This window comes from Pezoporus flaviventris, unplaced genomic scaffold (assembly GCF_033815535.1).
Source record: "Pezoporus flaviventris isolate CSIRO_AGI_PZ_B2104156 unplaced genomic scaffold, CSIRO_AGI_Pfla_v1 ptg000037l, whole genome shotgun sequence".
In the NCBI taxonomy this organism is placed as follows: Eukaryota; Metazoa; Chordata; class Aves; order Psittaciformes; family Psittacidae; genus Pezoporus; species Pezoporus flaviventris.
In genome coordinates this window covers 5,919,800-5,925,799 of record NW_026892585.1, presented here as the reverse complement: position 1 = coordinate 5,925,799, position 6,000 = coordinate 5,919,800, and positions in this window count along the sequence as shown.

Genomic DNA, 6,000 nt, shown 5'->3' with positions numbered 1-6,000 from the left:
CTATCTCTTCATGTGTCTCAACCTGATAAAAAGGAAGTGAAGGGAATGTTGCTGGGTTACCAGTGTTAGACCAATGGATTATTGTGAGCTTTGGCTCCTTTCCAGCTGCTCAGAACAGAGCATCTGGTGGAAGATAAATGTGTGTGAAGTACAACCTGGCTGATTTAACTTGTTTATTTACACTGCATTCAATAACCTTGAACAGAGCTGGTCACAAATTGCATAGACAAACCTTCTCCAGGAATCCCAGACCAAACAAACTCTTGCACCCCAGAGAGCAAATGAGTTATTGAGATGAAAGCAGAAAAAAATCTGCTGATGTTGGCTGTAACTGCCTATAACTATCCTATGTTGCATGCCCTGGAATGCTGCAGGACCATGTATGACAATACCCATCTGAGGGCTCCTTCCGTAATACCAACACGGCAGATGTTGAATCACTAAGCCAGTATATGAAAGAAAAAAGGAATCAGTAAGGTGTTTCCTTGAATTCTAATATATTATTTGTGGAAAATGGGAAGGAAGCTTGCAACAGCAAGAATTGTGAGAAGAGTGAAAATAGGAAGACTCTGTCTATAAGTATCTAAAAATAATGAATTGCTGTTAAAGTGTTGGCTATTTTGAGAGGGCTAGTTCTGTAAAAATAGCTTGGTGACCACAAAATTGATTTCCTCTCCTCAGTATGGATTTCCCTGACCTGAGATAGTGAATTATAAATGATTTTGTCTTAAATATAGCATTAGATATTGTGGAATGGAATTTGTCTCTCACCTGTTTCTGTAAGTCGAAAAAGTTGGTAGTAACATCCCTTGGTTATTGATTAACCCTTCAAAAACTTCTTTGTGATAAGGCTACTTGCTGTCTACAGATAAAAGATTTAAGGTACATGAAGAATAAAAAAGGAGTGCCATCAGTTCTGTTTAACCCAAGAAGGATCTTGGTGGTAAGTGTATCAGATTTTGCCTTTTTCTCTGAAGGTGTTTAGCATTCACCTAGACATCAGTTTCTAGTTTCATCATCACCCTCTCCGTAGCTAATACACAGGCATACTGCTTTCCCTCCAACTTTCCCTCGGTGCCCTGCAAACCTTCAAGGGTTCTTTGGGCTTTGCTAATTCTCTTGTATTTACAAGATCTAGATGGTTCCCTGAGCCTATCACCCTGTCTAAACCTCCGACTCTTCACTTATTTCCCTGATTCAGCCACATCTGCAAACTACCAATTTTGTAGCTGAAGTAGTCCTTTGCAAATAAAAGAAAACATGGAAGCAGAGAGTGGGGTGAATTTATTTCTTGGTTAGCCAGGCCACTGTGAGGGGTGTAAAACACTGACTCCCCCTGTCTTTTCTTTTTGTCCTGGCTTTTGGAGAGAGCTTCAACACCAGTATCACTGGTCAGTGTTGGGACTTGACATTAGAGACTGGGCAGCCTGTAAGAGATGATCATAGTATGGCCTCAGGATGTAAAAATTTGACCTCAGAGCAAGACAATCAATCTTTAAATGTCTTTTGGGCACCAACGGCTCCTTAAAACAAAGGACTGAAATCTGTAGTAATACTGAGCTGAATCCTTGAGAGAAGAATGTCATAAACCAATGAACGCAACCTTTTGGTTTGATTAATTTTCTTCCAAGTTTACTCATTTGGTCAGTGAATCAAAACAAACCAAAAAACCCAAACAAAACAAAAAAAAATCCTTATTCAATAGCAGCCTCTAATTCTCTTTTAGTTCAAATGGCAAAGGCCTTTCCCTTGGGAACTACTAGACCTGACTTCTATCCTCTGCAGTACATGAGTGGGTTGGCTGATGGCAGAGATGAGACACTCATGAGCCCAGCATGTTCTGTTCTGGAAGAGTGCAAGGGTCTTTCTGAATACACTCAGGCACTAACACTGCACACCTGCTATAGGGATAATGCCCCCATATGCACAGCTCTCAAACAAAAGCCTATAACGTTGTAAGCTCAGGCCCATGCTCAAATGTGAAAGCACATCTGACACCTGGATGCAGTAAAGGCCAGACACATTCCATGTTTAGGTGTCTGAAAGGAAATGAATTAATTCATCAAGGCTGAGATGCTGGGCTTTGTCTGGATACCCTAAAGCATGGGTGATTCCCAGAGGGCCAGGCCAGGCTGCTATCTGTCATTGTGGGGGCTCCTTCCTCCAACAAACACCACTTCCATGAGGCTACAGCTTTCTTAGTCCAATTTGCAAAATTCATGCCATGATCCACCAATCTATCATTCTCAGATGGAAACATTTCTAGGAACTTTCTGTGCCTGGGGTACTAGATATCTCGCTAGTGGCCTATCTGTATTTGCAGATGACAATAACTATTGTTTCCAAAGCAATTGCTACATTTTTCTTTACACAACATGCTTCCAGATGACTGGAAGCTAGTGTGAAGGCAAGGGAGTGTTATGCATTTTAAAAGCCTTTTGCATGTTTAAAAACAATGACAAAGGATTTCACAGTGTGACTCCACTGCCCAAATTGTACATGCTGAAAATGAAATGAATCTACTTTATATTGGCAGCACCCAAAGGAACCACCAAACGTCACTAACATGGAAAACATCCGAGTCATCGGAGATTAAACAAAAGAATGAAAAAAAGTTAAAACAACAACAACAACAAAATCACCACAGAATTTTGCAGATTGGAGAGATTTCTCCAGCAGATCTAGTGAAATTCCATTAATAATAGCAAGAGGCACAAACCTAATTGTTGTCTGGTGTCCAAAGACGTTTGGGTGTTTGCTTGAACAACTGGATGTGGTAAGAGAAAGGGATAGAGGTTGGGTCAGGAACTTGAGTTCCCCCACAAGCTTCTGTGTTGCTGAAGTTGTACATTGTGGGCAATACACACAGCCTGTATGCTTGTACTATTCTGACTGTAATTTCCTTGCTCTGTCTAGCACAGTAATATTGAATTTCAGATCAGATTTCAACATATAAATAAATAATTCTGGACAGTGCATCTACCGGGTACGGACAACAGAGGTGGATCTGCTTATGTTTAGGTTGTCACAACATCCAACTCTTTGGTGAGAGCTACTAATCCCAGACAGATACATAAATCTCTCAAACTCTACCCAGGAACGGCTAATGAGTGCCAGTGTTGAGCAAAAACTGTAAGCTCCAATAGGTAAGTTAATTTAAAGCTTGTTGTCCAAGCAGATGGATGACTTTACGTTTTCTGAACTATATTTCAGTTAAAAATTGAGGTGGGAACCAAGTATGAAAAAAACCTTCAAATGTTTTTATTTTCACTGGTAGAATTTTGGTAGCAACATATCTTGATGTTGCAATGAGAGCTTGAGTTGTACCAACTGGTGATTAAACCAAGTGTCCTAACATGCACAATAGTACAACAGATTTGAAAGGTTTTGAAAGAATAAAATGATACATCCAGGCAAACTAAGAAGTTGGTAACAGAGTTTAAAATAGGATTGGGGTGGTGGATGCACCATCCCTGGACATATTAAAGGCCAAGGTGGATGTGGTTTTGGGCAACCTGATCTAGATGAAGATGTCCCTGCTCATTACAGGGGTGTTGGACTAGATGACCTTCGGGGGGTCCCTTCCAACCCAAACTATTCTATGATTCTGTAAACCTAATCCATACATATGTATTTCATTATTCTGTGCAACTATAGCAAGCATTGCTGCCTACCACCTTTATTTCCAGTATTTTCCAAACAATTTTTTGGAAGGTATCTGTGCCTTCCAAAACTGGAAACTGCAATTTGGCTATTCTGGGGAAAAAGACTGAATTTAGTTTTTCAAAACCCAAGAACTAGAAACTGAAAGTATTGACTGAATCAAGATTTTGTCAACAAATTATACCTGTACCCCCTGCTTCATTTTTCATTAAAATAAGGAGACTTATTATTATAAAGCTCTCATTTTCAGCCAGCTGAGTACTCTTATTTCACCAAATCCTCCATAGGGTACTTGAGGCTAGAGTGAAGTTTAGTTGTAGGTAAGTACAGATAGCTGGAGATCTGTGTTAGAAAATATCATTGACATGGAAGGGGCTGACTGGGGAAGCAGGATATGATGTACAAACTATCCCAGCCAGTGGACGGCATCAGATCTGGGCTTGATTTTCTATATTTGATAATAAGAGCATTATTGCGTAGGGCAACTTCCAGCCTCACAGGAGAGAGGAGTCTTGAATAAGATTCCCTGGCAGTCCTGCATCCTAATACCTTTCTATGAAACCTCTGCCAAGGCTGAGTTTGTTCTCATGCTGTTGTTTGTAGCTGTGTCTAAACCTACTCCAACATTATTTGTAGGGAATAACACCAAAGCAATCCTCTTTTATTCCACAGCAATTAGTGGTGTTTATGGGAATTCCCCAACAGCCATGGCCCAAAGGCTCTAGTGTACTGAGCATGCAGCCAGAAATTTTCACCAGAGATTTTCAGAGCTACACTTCTGTCATGCTGGAAATTCAAGTTTGCCCAGCAGAGGTACTTAAAAATTACATGCAATGAAGAATTTACTTTGCTGTTCCAAAGGAGCTTGTAACGTTTTGGATTTGATTTGTAAACCTGGCAATACAATTTCAGACTTTCATGATTTGTGGAAATAAAAGAAATGTATTGTCTGGAAAAAATCATGTTCATCAGATACACCTTAAAAGGTACATTTCGGTCACAGTGGAAAGACACTAGTACATTGTCTCCAGCTGGTTCACTCATGCAGTATACTGTCCAATATACAAAATATGGAAAAGTTTCAGTGGAAACAGATTTCTAGGAAGACTTCCCCCCCCCCCCAGTGGTAAATTGCTTTACCAGCTTTTGGTCAGAGCAAGTACAGGCAGGTGCACTTCTGCATAAAACCTTTCTTACTTAGTAGGTCTCTGACAGTTTTAGTCCTGAACAGTATTCACACTGCCTGGAGAGAGTAAGAAGCTGAGCAGCTGACCTCCTAATTAAAAGTTTCATGCCGCCATTTAAATGCACTGCTATAATCTGTAGCGAAGCAATTTTGTTCTAATACTCATGTGAAGCTAAATCATGGCCTGCATCATGCTGTTATACAGAAATGCTGACGGAGAAGAGAAATCTTTGTGAAACCTTCCTATTTCTCTGCAGAAACTATGAAGAACTAAGTAAGGTGATGCATTCAGACCACTTCTTTCCTCACTGTTCCACAAGCATTAAGTGGGAGAGAGAAACAGGCAGTGATTAGACCCTCTGCTTCTCCACATACATTCTTCCCAATACTATGATCAGTTCCCATAATAATCAACAAGCACAACATGACAGAAGCTCACAGTGCTATGCATAATATTCTGCAGCACAAGGATACGCCCAAACAATGTACTAGCATATGAGTTTACTGGTACTTGTCTGTAGTCCTAGTGTCCAGTCTCTCAGACACATTCCTTAGGGCACTACCTGTGTCACACAAAAGCTCCATCTTTCTCCAAACCTGACCAATGGGAGCCTGAAGTACAAACCTACATACAGAAATCAAGGGGACCATTTTGAGAAACAATTCCCACTCTGCTCTGTTAGCTAAAAAGAGAACTGTGAAGTGAGAAGCCTAGGAAACTTCCCTTGTCATATAAATCCTGTTGCCAGCAAGCCACCACCTTAAAGAAAAGATACAAGCAGAACACCGCAGTTCTGTCCTGTAAGTGATGTCCCTATAGTCCCTAATCTTCAATCAGTGGCAGGGACTGATGCACACTGAGCATCAGTTCAGTCAAGTATGCATATAATTTACTCCAAGGCAATAGAATGTATGATTTAATACGTTGACTTTGTAAGTCAATTGACTGAAAACCAGAATTCTGCAGTGCATTTTAACTAACAGGCAAATAAAACCACAACACAGGATCTACATCTAGCATCAAAAAGGAGTTTCTAAAGATCTTTGGTGGTCTACTTGCACCTCTACTACTTTGTGGAATGATGGCAATTATCCTGTGGATCATCTGACTCCATTTAATACTGTTATATTCCTTACATGATTGCATCTCT